General features: G+C 39.7%; 1 pseudogene; it reads right to left on the bottom strand.

Moving 5' to 3' along the window:
- Positions 1 to 362: 362 nt before the first annotated feature.
- LOC124556981 lies at positions 363 to 480 on the bottom strand (annotated as a pseudogene).
- Positions 481 to 15491: the final 15011 nt, after the last annotated feature.

The raw sequence follows: 15491 nt of genomic DNA, 5'->3' as shown, positions 1-15491 counted from the left end.
TTTTTTACTTATGTTGAAGTCTGTTCAAGACAGCAGATCTTGTTTATTGACAAAGATACACTCCCGCTGACTCAAACAAGGCGAATTTCAGAGGCATTTGATCCTTCTTATGTATGTGTGGTTTGAAATCTTCTGTGATTTTGTCACTGGGAAAAAAAAAAAACCTCCGTCTCAGGCCACAAGTGGCCCATCGGGACCATCCGACCACCGTGTCATCCTCAATTGAGGATGCGGATATGGAGGGGCGTGTGGTCAGCACACCACTCTCCCAGTCGTTATGATGGTATTCTTGACTGAAGCCGCTACTATTCTGTCAAGTAGCTCCTCAATTGGCATCACGAGGCTTAGTACACACCAAAAAATGGCAACAGCGCATGGTGGCCTAGATGGTCACTCATCCAAGTGCCGACCATGCCCGACAGCGCTTAACTTCGGTGATCTCACGGGAACCAGTGTATCCACTCCGGTAAGGCCATTGCCGATTTCATCACTGAACAATGTTTTATTTAAATTATACTAACTGGAAACATGTACAAGTGTTTCCTAAAAGACATTCTGCCAACAGTTCTTGAATATGGACTTCTAATTACACCATAAAATATCTTTAAATTTTATTTTATTTTATTTTAACTTTGTAGCTATATGCCTGTCCCATCATCATAGTTATCAGTTAATCTAAGGGTGGAAACTAGACATTGCCGTCTGATAGTAAATCATATAAACTTTGTTCTGTGTGTTACCATATTTTAACTGTTTGTGAATTGTATATTCAGGGTGGAGATTGGTGACCAGTTCAGCATTTTCCTAAACAGGTGTGGAAAATAACTTAAAAATCACACCAGGCTGGGCAGTGTATCAGACCAATGACTGTTAATCAACTGTGTGGGTGAAATCAAGGCAATGCTCACCTCTGTGTCTCACTAGGATTAAGCTCTATGAGCTGGTCAGCACCATTGTAAATTCTGAATGAAACATACCCGAAATGGTGTACAGAACATGGTGGCATTGTTCAGTTGCCTTCATGCTCTGCTGTCAAGCCAGTGGATACTTTTCTGTTGGTAACTTTGATAAATGCAGTGTACCAGGCATACCAACAATGGCAAATAGCATGAAGACACATGTGGTAGAAGCCTGTGCCCCTAAATAGGTAGAAAAACTCGTATCTGTTCTGTGCACTCTGCATACTCATTTTCAAATCAATCCAAGCATCAGTGTTCATGGAACCCAAACTGAATATTTAATCTGGCAATAAATCATTTGTGCTGTTTTAAAAATGTCCTATATGTTTATTTAGATGCTTGTTAGCCATGTATTTCCATTTTTCTACAATTTTTATTTATATGCTTTACTATGTAACTCCTGTAATCAGTCTGAATAACATGCTGTATAAAATTATGAATCTCAAATAAAGCGTTTTATTTTGTTACATATGTGGTTGGAGTACACCTCTATATGGAACATTTGCAGGCAGGGAAGTTTATGGAAGTAGGAGGACCCCAAAAAGCATGAATTCACTTCAAAAAAACAGAAATTAGTGAGATAATTTCAGAAAATTAAGGATTTACTGCAAACTGCCACATCACTTTATATGCTCAGCAATATATTTCAGGTGCTTGTTCATATTATCAACTGATTTTATGCGTTGAAATTAATTGACTTTACAAGAAGCAAGTGGTGTTGCAGTAAGTCTTCTTTTTATACAATTTCTTGAATTCTTATTGATCTACAGACAAGAAACAACTCAAGAATCACTGTTATATCATTTTTGATAATGTCATTTATTTATTATCAAATACCTCCTTTAGATTCTCATTAATAGCTGTCATGACAGAATTCTGTCCTTATTGAATTCCATATAGTCTTTATTTTCACAATGCACTGTTCCTGGGATGTGTACGAGCTACATTCAGTCATGTTTACTACCTCAGCAGATGAGAGCATCTTGCCACCTGCCTGGGCACTTACATTTAGGAAATTCCACTACAAAACTTAACAAACATCATGTAAATGAACCCATCTTTCCAACATGTTTCAAATTCCATTAAAAAAGTATATCTTCCCATTGAAAATATAGTTTCTTCAGCCAGGTGTCCAGATACTTTTGATCACATTTTGTATTTCCTCAAGCCAACTACTAGACCTCATCAAGTGGTGGTTGCTTATTACTGTGGGCAAGTTGTGATTGCTGGTGACTAACTGCTACAGTCTTTCACAGAGGCCACTCCTCACCGTTCCTAGAAATGGTTCAATATATATAAAAGGCTCACCGGCCATTTGACCATCTTCTTTTGTGCAGATGCACAAACAGTGCCCAAACTGTTATGGGAATAGGCAGAAAGCTGCGAGTAATGAGTATAATGGGCAGAGGCACTATGAATATTGTGTGGGACAATAAGTTGGGAATGTGAGTCTCACGGGAGGCATGTCAGAGATAATTCCCTGCAGTTGCACTATCCTCTGTGTCCTCGGTGGCTCAGATGGATAGAGCATCTGCCATGTAAGCAGGAGATCCCAGGTTCGAGTCCCAGTTGGGGCACACATTTTCAACTGTTACTGTTGACTTGTATCAATGCCTGTATGCAGCTAAGGGTATTCATTTCATTGCCATTTCTTTATAAGTGGGACTGCGAAATGTATGGACGCGTACTCTCTGAAATCGCGTACGTCATGAGTGAAGGTACATGAAACCCACTGCCTCTCAATTGTAAGCGTCTTGCACTCATGAGCTTCCCTTGTTTGTAGTAACTTGTCACCACTATAATGTCATCACACACTGAATACACTCAATATAGACCTGCTCTCTGGAAGTGTGGCTTTGATTACATCACCTCCTTCCAGCATGGATGAACCTCTACCTTGCCCTGAACAACTGGATGGCATATGTTCTTCCTTCCATCTGGACCTCGCAAGTTGGACATATGGTGACTAACCTCCTTTGGCACTACTGTAGCTCACTCTTGATCATTACCATTGCCAATCCCCATCTTCCATAACTAGTAACACACCATCTGCTTTCACTTGCACAGACTCCCCACCGTTCCTAGAAATGGTTCAAATGGCTCTGAGCGCTATGGGACTTAACATCTGAGGTCTTCAGTCCCCTAGAATGCAGAAGTACTTGAACCTCACTAACCTAAGGGCATCACACACATCCACGCCTGAGGCAGGATTCGAACCTGTGACCGCAGCGGTCACGCGGTTCCAGACTGAAGTGCCTAGAACCACTCGGACACACCGGACGGCTTCTGTTCCTACCCTTAGTGGATATGTATACACCATGTAATGTGTAACCAATGTATACTTCTGCACATCCAATACCTTCACTGACATTTATAACCATACACTATTTTTTCCACATTCACTGTTGCTCCATGGTAGTAAAAAGGCAGGTTATATCTGCTGTGCTCTGCTACCAACTGTAGTTCTGACAGTAACTCTTTCCACACCTTTCTCTACCCCTTCAGATATTGCTTGAGAGACAACAGGACCAGACTCAATTGCCCATGTAATACCTCATGAATGGCATCTTGCAAGTCTGTCATCTCCAACCTTGCATCCCAGGTGCTATCCCTTAGTGACTGCAACAGTCATGTTAATGTTATTCTTGCATCTAATACTTGCATCTGTGCTTCACTCCCTCTAAATCCCAGTTTAGAGTGTTACTTTGTACCTTGGCATACTCCATTACCCCCCCAGTTAGCTGCCAAAGCATGTGTGTGTTGTTCAACACACCGCTCTCCAAATTCATGATCTGCATGGAATGCCATTCCACAGTTACCGTACTCCGTTCTGCCAATTCTCTTACCACCTCTGCTGTCCTATTCATCTCATTTACGTTGCTTGTATCCATTGTCCCAAATATGCTCTTAAGTATCCTGTCATCAGCATTTATCCATCCCCTTTCCATCATTCGCAACTCATGCAGCACTACTCCCAACACTTCTTGCATCTGCTTCTTCAATTGAGCATATGTTTCATCCTTTGCAACTCATGTGGTACAACTCCCACTACCTCTCACATCTGCTCCTTCATTTGTGCATATGCCATGAGCAACGTCTTCAGTTCTTCCGATATCTCCCTGAATACTCCCTTACTACTCGCTAACTGCTGGAACTCTGTAAACACTTCCTCAAACCATCTTATCTCATTCCTTAGCTCCAGTACATTGAATGCCAAACTTAATTTTTGTTTGTGGCTAGATAATATCACATCCAGCTTCGTACAGTTACTACACACAATTCTTACCTTAACATATACACACAAAGCTACCCATAACTGTCCCTTGACCTTAATGCATATGGTGTACGAGGTATATGGACCTCCTCCTCCTCCAATATTTCACTCTCCAAGTCCTCCTTTCTCACTTTGTTCCTTGGTTACACTAATATTACTCCTGGGAGTGCTTCTTGTGCACCTTTGAATAGTAGCAGACGGCAGACATGTACAGCTGTTAACCTTGTTGGCAACTGTAGCTTCACATTCACAGGTGGCATGGTTTCAATCACTTTCTGTGGGCCTTCATACTGTTTCATAAACTTCTTTGTCTTTCCTTTTGAAGTATACAGATTTAACAACATTATCCACTTGCCCATCTTGTACTGAAGTAAAACCCCATTACGTTTCACTGCCTCCTCTTGCCTTTAAGTGGCTTGGTGTTTGCTTGCTGAACCATTTTCCAAATCTCTCTCACTGCTCTTATAAATTCCCAGACTGACTCCTTTTCTGCTTAAACATATTGAATGGCGATGGCGTGTTCTGATCACACACTAACTCGAATGGTGACAACATCATGCTAGTGTGTACTTTTGAATTATACGTACTCACAACAAAAGATAGATATGTGACCCAATCTGTGTGGTGAGAGTTCATGTAGTAACTAAGCAGCCTCCTACTCATCCGATGAACTCACTTTGTCCTTCTATCTGATTGAGGATGAACTGGGCTGAACTTCTTCACCTTCAGCAACTGACAGAATTCGTTCATCAGTTCCTTGATCAGTTATTATTGCTTCTGGCACTCTAAACTTCAGTACCCATCTATTCACCAATGCCTGTGCAACTGCAACTGTCTACTGGTCTGGTATTGGCACCATCTCAAGGTAAGAAGAGAAATGATCTATGATGGTTAACATAATGATTTCCTGCTGGCATTCGGTTAAATGGTCCTAACACATCCACCTCAATAAAACTCAAAGCTTTGGTTATTCCTGGTAACCTCTGCAGTAGTGCCTGTTTCTGGTTCAAATGCACATGCTGTGTACATTGTACACGTTTCCTGACACACTTATCAACGTTATTTTTCTGTCTCCTCCACCAATATATCTCTGCCTCCCTCTGATTCATTGTTCTGCAATCTCCATGGCCAGATAATCTGTGATCATGCATTCCCCTCAATACTTCTACTTCCCTCAGCTATGTTGGTACAATCACACATGGTCCTAATTTAATCACCCTACTCAATAATCCGTCATACATGCTGAAGTGCTGCTGCTTGTTGCACTAGTTACACTCTCTGTTGACGTTCTGTGCTGCTTGCCACTCAGCAATCTCTTGACCTAGTGCTTTTACTACTGCTATGTTCCAGCTTAGAATTTATTTGTACTAAAACTCACTGAGTTTTAATGCCTGCCTAGTCAGGCTAATGGATGTGTCTTTCAGATTTAGTAACCACTTCAAAGCAGTATGATCTGGCACTACTTTAAACTTCTTTCTGTATACATAACACCAGAAGCATGTTGCTCTCTACATAAGGTTATGCATCTCTCTCTCTCTCTCTCTCTCTCTCTCTGTCTCTCCATTGTAGAATAATTTCTCTCAGCTCCGTTCTCCATTAAGATGTCTTGATGTAAAAGCAATAGGATGTTCCTCCCATTGATCTCCTGGCTCAAAATGCATCTGAAAGCATGGTTTGACACATCACTCGATAATATGATAAATCTGAAAGCATGGTTTGACACATCAAACGATAATATGATGCACTGAAGATCGGTCAAAAGTGGAAATTGGATGCTTTTACAGACCACATGTGTCAAGAGCTGTAATGGTAGAGAGCTTCAGAGAGAAGTTGCAGAATATTGTTAATAACTTTCTTGATAATGCCATTGTAGCAGGTATACATTGGGACAGTCATGCTATGAAAACTAGTGCCAGAGACAGGAATTCATGTGACAATATTCTGAACATCTTGTCCAAAAATTACTTAGAGCATATAATCAGTGAACCAACTTGAGAGGGAAATGTCTTAGCTACCAACAGATTAAACTTACTGCATCAGTTAATATGGAGGATGGTTTCAGTGATCGTAAGGTTGTGATAGTAACTACAACTACGGGTATTATAAGGAACGTTAAGAAAGGTAGGAAAATATTTTGCTCAGCAAGAGTGGCAGCACACAAACTGCAGAGTACCCTACCCCATGCGGAGTAGCTGCGTGGTCCTGGGTGCCTTGTCACTGCTAGTGTGGCTCCCCCCGTTGGAGGTTCGAGTCCTCCCTAAGGCATGAGTGGGTGTGTTGTCCTTAGCGTAAGTTAGATTAAGTAGTGTGTAAGCCTAGGAACCGTTAACCTCAGCAGTTTGGTACCATAGAATTTATCAAAAATTTCCAATTTTGCAGAGTACCTGAGTAGTCAACAACAAATATTTAGTGCTGAAGACGAAGATGTGGAGCACAAATAGAAAAAATTCAGACACATCATTTAATATGCCTTAGAGAAGTATGTTCCAAACAAGATCATAGGGAGTGGAAAAAAGCCATCGTGGTTTAATAGCTGCATTATGAAACTGCTACGTAAACAAAGAGATCTTCGTCACAGATTCATGAGAATTAAAAACCTAGCAGACAAACAAAAGCTGAAAGAAGCGAAAATGAGCGTAAGGAGAGCAATGATAGAAGCAGTCAATGACTTTGAAACTAAAATTTTGTGAAGCTATCCAACTGAAAACCCTAAGGTTTTGGTTTTGTGTAAAATCAGTAAACGGTTCAAAATCCTCTATTCAGTCACTGAGTGACGACACTGGCACCAAAGGTAACAGAGTGAAGGCTGAAATATTGGAATCAGGCTTCTGAAATTGTTCCACTGTGAAAGGTCATCATACAGTCCCTCGTTTCAGTTATGACGTTTTTGGATAACGAAAATCCCTTCCGTAAAAACCAACATGAACGGCAAACAAAGTTCTTTCGAAATTCATCTCGCTCTGTTTCTCCATGAGATGCACCGTGCTGGAGATAACAGCATTCAGGTTGATTCCATGTTCCATGTCTTCAGGAAGGCACTTGACTCTGTACCACACTGCCTCCTACTGAAAAAAATATGGGGTAAACTGAGTGTGAATAAAATCGCAAACAATTGTTAATTGATAGTTTATTCATGACCGGTTTCACTGCATTGAAGAAGCATCTTCAGGTGGTTCTACATAGAAATGAAGGCATCCTTGTAATCTATACATTAAAAAAATTAATTAAGGACAATCAATGAAAGTGGACCCAAATTAAAAATTCTTACAGTAGTGAAATATAGACTAATGCAGGGATATGCCGCCAACGTTCATCGTCACAAAATCCAACCCCATAAGGAGGGTAAGTAGTCAAAAAATAACCAGTACACCATTGGGGCATATAGTGTAGGGTATGAGTTGCTATGGCAAAAAGAACTATACTTAATGTAACAAATATGATTAAAATGTAATACAATAAGAATAAAATAAGATACCATAAGTGGAGCATCTGTCTGAGAAACGTAACCCGTTAACCAGCCCAGTTACTACAAAGATAAAAAAACTCAAAAAGAAAAAGTTATGCAGGATTAAAAATAAGGAAGTGAGAAGTTAATTAAGCAGTTTGGCCTACATGTGCATGCATGTGCAATTTGAAGGACTAAACGTATTAAAAAACATTATAAGTTCATAAACTTTATTTAAGACACTTACTAATAACATACAAGTCAGAATCGAGAATGAACATCAGATAGTTTGAGACCCCCACTCATAATGACAAACATAGGAAACCAGAAGGACAGAGTACTGAACCACATAACATAACATGAATGTCCAAATATACCAATACATGAAATTTACATACCCTGTAGTAGCTGTCATAAGGGTAAAGGACTGGAGGCAGTCAGCTGTATACTAAACTAGTGAGGATCACCATATTACAATGCAGTAGCATACAATGGATAATCATAATACATGATAGACGTGGCAAAATTTTGAACTCCAGTATTGGGGTGTGCCTAACAGGAGAACATTATATCTAGGAATCAATGAACATAGTAATAACCAAGACATGACTGACATCAGCATAGTTCATTGTATTAGTGGGGACGTTAGATATACAAATGGTGAGGGAATAAGATACCAAAAGTGAATACAAAAAGTTATGGTAACCTGAGAATTATATTCCACTTTTCTAACAATGAAAATTACTTATAACATCAAGTTCCTTAGCTCCATCTGGTTACTTAAAGTATACAATGGGAGTATGTTCTTATTGTGAACAATCTCAACAGTCTCAAGGATGTTTAGAATCAAGCCTTTCTCCTGCTTGTACATAAAATATAAATTTGAGTCCAAATTTGTAACTGCATGTCCCATTTCGGTGAGGTGCATGCTGTAATGTTATTCACATGTAGGCGAATTATTTGGCCTCCTAAAATTGATATGAGGTGAGGCGAATTTGTTTGTGTAGCTGAATGCTAGCTGGCAGCCTTAATGCCCAGGACAAGCTGCACTGATCTACATCTACATCTACATCTATACTCCGCGAGCCACCTTACGGTGTGTGGCGGAGGGTACTTATTGTACCACTATCTGATCCCCCCTTCCCTGTTCCATTCACGAATTGTGCGTGGGAAGAACGACTGCTTGTAAGTCTCCGTATTTGCTCTAATTTCTTGGATCTTTTCATTGTGATCATTACGCGAGATATATGTGGGCGGTAGTAATATGTTGCCCATCTCTTCCCGGAATGTGCTCTCTCGTAATTTCGATAATAAACCTCTCCGTATTGCGTAACGCCTTTCTTGAAGTGTCCGCCACTGGAGCTTGTTCAGCATCTCCGTAACGCTCTCGCGCTGACTAAATGTCCCCATGACGAATCGCGCTGCTTTTCGCTGGATCATGTCTATTTCTTCTATTAATCCAACCTGGTAAGGGTCCCATACTGATGAGCAATACTCAAGAATCGGACGAACAAGCGTTTTGTAAGCTACTTCTTTCGTCGATGAGTCACATTTTCTTAGAATTCTTCCTATGAATCTCAACCTGGCACCTGCTTTTCCCACTATTTGTTTTATGTGATCATTCCACTTCAGATCGCTCCGGATAGTAACTCCTAAGTATTTTACGGTCGTTACCGCTTCCAATGATTTACCACCTATGGCATAATCGTACTGGAATGGATTTCTGCCCCTATGTATGCGCATTATATTACATTTATCTACGTTTAGGGAAAGCTGCCAGCTGTCGCACCATGCATTAATCCTCTGCAGGTCCTCCTGGAGTACGTACGAGTCTTCTGATGTTGCTACTTTCTTGTAGACAACCGTGTCATCTGCAAATAGCCTCACGGAGCTACCGATGTTGTCAACTAAGTCATTTATGTATATTGTAAACAATAATGGTCCTATCACGCTTCCCTGCGGTACTCCCGAAATTACCTCTACATCTGCAGATTTTGAACCGTTAAGAATGACATGTTGTGTTCTTTCTTCTAGGAAATCCTGAATCCAATCACAAACCTGGTCCGATATTCCGTAAGCTCGTATTTTTTTCACTAAACGTAAGTGCGGAACCGTATCAAATGCCTTCCTGAAGTCCAGGAATACGGCATCAATCTGCTCGCCAGTGTCTACGGCACTGTGAATTTCTTGGGCAAATAGGGCGAGCTGAGTTTCACATGATCTCTGTTTGCGGAATCCATGTTGGTTATGATGAAGGAGATTTGTATTATCTAAGAACGTCATAATACGAGAACACAAAACATGTTCCATTATTCTACAACAGATTGACGTAAGCGAAAAAAGCCTATAATTATTCGCATCTGATTTATGACCCTTCTTGAAAATGGGAACGACCTGCGCTTTCTTCCAGTCGCTAGGTACTTTACGTTCTTCCAGCGATCTATGATAAATTGCTGATAGAAAGGGGGCAAGTTCTTTAGCATAATCACTGTAGAATCTTAAGGGTATCTCGTCTGGTCCGGATGATTTTCCGCTACTAAGTGATAGCAGTTGTTTTTCAATTCCGATATCGTTTATTTCAATATTTTCCATTTTGGCGTCCGTGCGACGGCTGAAGTCAGGGACCGTGTTACGATTTTCCGCAGTGAAACAGTTTCGGAACACTGAATTCAGTATTTCTGCCTTTCTTCAGTCGTCCTCTGTTTCGGTGCCATCGTGGTCAACGAGTGACTGAATAGGGGATTTAGATCCGCTTACCGATTTTACGTATGACCAAAACTTTTTAGGGTTCTTGTTTAGATTGTTTGCCAATGTTTTATGTTCGAATTCGTTGAATGCTTCTCTCATTGCTCTCTTTACGCTCTTTTTCGCTTCGTTCAGCTTTTCCTTATCAGCTATGATTCAACTACTCTTAAACCTATGATGAAGCTTTCTTTGTTTCCGTAGTACCTTTCGTACATGATTGTTATACCACGGTGGATCTTTCCCCTCGCTTTGGACCTTAGTCGGTACGAACTTATCTTAGGCGTACTGGACGATGTTTCTGAATTTTTTCCATTTGGCACTGCCCAGGCACGAAGGCAGACAGCATGGCTGGAAACTTGAAAATCCCAAGTGCAGAGAACACTTAGCTGAAGAACAGATGGTGCACTAGAAATGATGGAATGTCAGACAGTGTGAAATATTGCTACTCACAACTCTTAGAAATTCTATAATAAATCACAGTTAAATAACAGAACATATCTGAATACAAAAATGAGGTTCATCTAATGAAGCAATTAATATTTTCAATGTCTTAAAAACTACAGAAGTTAATATTTTACAGTTTTAAATATTTTACAATGAACCTTGGTCTTAATAACTTTTAAACACTTCATACACTTTCAACAGATTATATCTCAGATGACAAAATTGCACTATAGTTATCATCCCTGAGAGCTATGTAGCTATATCTGTTTTATTTATTACTTTATTACATTTTTATATCCTTTTCATTATGCCAATGTTTGTCAACAAAGTGTCCTCCACAACACTGAATCCAGCATGAACACCTCACATCTTCTCATAATTGTATAATTATTTAAAGAATATGTTACTATTTTGCGAATAACTTAATTGAAATATAATTACAGTCGATGATAGAAAACCATGGTATTTTAAGAAGTGATTAATCTCATTTGTGAGCTGACACCACTACTGAAAAGAGTGCTGAAAGATGCTTCTACCAAGTAGGCATAAGAAATCATTTGAACAATATTTAATGGCGATTGGTTGTCATTTAACGCGAGTACGCTTGCTCAAGAGCTCTGGCTTATTTATTTACAAACAAACCTTTATTTGAAATTTCCAGATTAAAACCGAGTGCTGCACTAAGACTCTAACTCGGGACCTTTGCCTTTTGCAGGCAAGTGCTCTGCCAGCTGAGCTACCCAAGCACGATTCACACCCCATCCTCACAGATTTACTTCCGCCAGTACCTCACCTCTTACATTCCAGTCTTCACAGAACGTCTCCTGTGAAATCTACAAGATTAGCAGTCCTTAAAGTTTCACAGGAGAGCTCCTGTGAAGATTGGAAGGTAGGAGATGAGTACTGGTGGAAGTAAAGCTGTGAGGATGGGTCATGGGTTGAATTTGGGTAGCCCAGTTGGTAGAGCACTGGTCCATGAAGGGTAAATATCCGGAGTTCGAGTTTTGGACCGGCACACTGTTTTAATCTGCCAGAAAGTTTCATATCAGTGCACACTCAGCTGCAGAGTGAAAATTTCATTCTGAAATCTATATTTATATTTATTGTGAGTGGTCTGTAACGAAATGGTCCAATCCAACATGTCTGAAGCTACCTTGAAATTTTTCATACAGGAACAATTCCTTAAAAGAAATGCACTGTCAAAATTTTACATGCTAAGATGCACTGCAAGTATTTTTTTTTAAATTGAAGTTACCCAGTTTTACCGTACGAAGTAGCTACTGCTTATAATGGTGGCTCGTACAGCGCTTCCTGCATAGAGTGCAATCCTTCGACGCGCAATCCTTCAAATAAGCAGACGCAGCCTCAGAAAGAGAACAGAGCACCACATTGCTCGAAGTCCTAATGCGCACACACAAACTAAATTTGTTGAAATTTAAGCAATGATACCATACTAAAAATTTCACAAATCATTATTATTTTAATAACTTGCAGTTCATATTCACAGTTGCTGTTGCAGATGTAATTGTTACACAAGTGACCAGCAGATGAAACAAAACCAGGACAGTGTTTAATGTTACAGCACAGACGACTTCAAGTAATTGGGACTTTTAATTTCTTGACATGAAATACTTTATAAAAATTCCAGTAGCACAGTTCTTACAATAATTTTTAAATAATGATATTTTACTAGCAATGAAACAGTTCCTTTTTTATTGATTGTAGTCATCACATAAGGGCAAAGAGTATATTGGATGACGAAACCAAACATTTTCCTTACACAAGTCAAGTATGATAAAAGAAAAATTAATGGATTTGGCCACTTCAAAGTAATTACTAGTTTTATTAAGACAAACTTGGGATGGAGCAAGAAATGGTTGTGCCTGTTGTTCTGCATATTTTACTAAGTACCAGGCATACTTGATCAAGCTCATAAAAAGTTGAAGCAAACTAACAATGCACAACTGACTGAAGTTAAACAATAGTATTACGCTGATAAACCTGAAATGACAAAGACCCATCAGAAAGTCTATTCACCGACAATTTCATGAAAAATGCTTCAAACTAGATGTTACAGAAATATGACATGGGATGGCTGGGCTTCTTTTTTAAGTCAAAATCATCAAACTACACATCAGGTTAAGTGTCTGGTGGATAAGAAGTCTGAGAATTTCATTTCAGTGACCTCAGATCTGAGTGACATTTTCTTTGCTTGTCTAATTAGCCATCTAATTGTTTGGAGTGTAAATGTTCAAAACTTTCCCACTGGCTTCCTCTACTAAATTAAAATCACTATAACTATTTCAGTATGAATGTCCTGATACCGATAATTTGTAATCAATGGCTGGGACTTCACGCTCGTATCTTGACATAATTTCTTGACAGACAATGCCATTTCAAATGTTCCTGTTTTGGCAGATACAAGAGTCTGAATAAATGTTTCATCATATGTGGAGGTTACACACCCTTGCAGATCTAGCTCCACTACTTAAGAAATACTTGAAGCTAACGCCTGTAGGATTTCTGGAATTGAATCCTTTCTGGGACTTCAGAATCAGACCTGACTGAACAAGTCACTGAAAGTACAAATTTGGTAGACTGTAATCACTAAGTTTCCAGAAGAAATGAAATATGTTTTCTCTCCCTCATCTTCTTTAAGTCAATTGTGGTATTGCAGCTTGTAGCAGATAGGCTTTTAGCAGTAACTCTTACGCCTTATGATGTAGTATTGTACACTCCTACCCACAGTTCCATTGCCATTGGCTAATACACCTCTCCCACTTCTCGGAATGTCAAGAACTTCTTCCTCTGCTCTCTGCTGCATCTTGATTGCAGACGCTATTGACATCAACTGCATTTAAGCTCAGTAGCCCAGTCTTATAATTAACTCATTATTTAATTCTCACTTATCAAATATACAGTATCTAACAATAATGTGAGGCGCAAACTGCCACATTCCTCACACATGGACGAAGAAATTACGTTATATGAATATGAGTCTGGAAACGCTTTGATTCCATGTTACAACTCATTTTCTTCAACTCACTGATCATGGGAAACACACATGAGCAGAACACACCAGTAAACCACATTCAGATCTTTCTCACAGGTGATGTTCAATATGCCCTCTTTGGGCATTATTACATCATCAACTGCTGTTATAGGCAATCTCAGATGCGCTGATGTATCCCTGCAGCATTGCGTATGGTTTCGTTGCCTTCCATAATATGGGCAAAGAGTCTCTGAACATCTTGTATTGGGGTACTTCACACAAGAGATTTCAAATGTTTCCACAAATAAAATTTCAGTGGATTTAGGTCCAGAGAGTGTTGAGGGCAGGCACTTGGTCCATCTCTACCTATCCATTTATCACCAAATCTGGTATTTAGAAGCAGACAGACATAAACACTAAAATGAGGAGGTGCTCCATTGTGCATGAAGTATATTTTTTGTCACACAGCTAAAGACACATATGCTGACAGATAAGGTAGAACATTCTCTCTGAAATTATGATAAGTTTGTCCGTTGAGGCTGGGTGAAAGAAAGTGAGGCCCTACCCAACAGTCACCAACAATTCTGGCACAAATACTGACAGAAAATCTTTGTTGATGATTTGCTTCAACAGTTGCATGGGGTGATGTCTTTCCATACATGCCACTTGTGAAAATTTACAATCTGATCTCACTGAAACAATGCCTCGTCTGTGAACAGCACTGTTACACTAAAATTAGGGTTCACACTTTGTTGAATAGACCATTTACAGAAGAGCATTTTAAGTGGTACTGATACAGTTGGCCTTCATGTAACACTCTCCAGACAGTTATATGATCAACATTCAGTTTTGCAGCTACATAGATAGACTGACACTAGGGTTGTCGTCAACTGCATCAAGAATTGCCGCCTCCCACAGTAAAGTCCTCATCCTTCTAGGCTTCATGTAGTCACAGTATCAGGTTTAAATGCTCCACGTTTGCTAAGATGATGATCAATGGCTTCAAACGTTTTTTCTGTCGAGGCACCTTCGTCCCAAAAATCTCTCCTGGTGCAAATGATGAGTGTGAGCACCATTGCCACCAGCTAACCTAAACGTCACAAGGGGCATCTGTCATCTCTGCATTTGTGTACACTGTCACTGCACGCCCCAAGTCTGTGTATAACTCTACATAGTAACCTGTGTGGTTGAAATGGTCGTACTGATCACTGGAATAGTTCATGTTATCTGTAAACAAGCAATGATGTACATCACATGGCAACAGAGGCATGTAAAGCAAAACACTTGCAGTGCACAATGTAACCAGACATCATCAATAATGCATGTTACCCATGATTCTAATTTTCTGTCCTTGTGTTCCCCATGATTAATAAGTTGAAAAAACTGAGTTGTAACATGGCAACAAAGTGTTTCCAGACCCACGTTCATATAGTACAATTTCTTTGTCTATAAGTAATTTGTCCTGCAACTTATGTCATACATTTTTGTTACACACTGTGTAAAGCAATTATTAGCTTACCTGAGATAGAATTCTGACATTCTGATGGGTTGTCTTCCATATCTTCGGACGAATTACTCATAGTAATCAGTCTCCTTTGATCAGAGCTTACACACTGATAAAACCAACCATGC

The sequence above is a fragment of the Schistocerca americana genome, chromosome X, assembly GCF_021461395.2.
Source record: "Schistocerca americana isolate TAMUIC-IGC-003095 chromosome X, iqSchAmer2.1, whole genome shotgun sequence".
NCBI lineage: Eukaryota > Metazoa > Arthropoda > Insecta > Orthoptera > Acrididae > Schistocerca > Schistocerca americana.
This window is presented reverse-complemented; position numbering and strand designations above follow the sequence as displayed.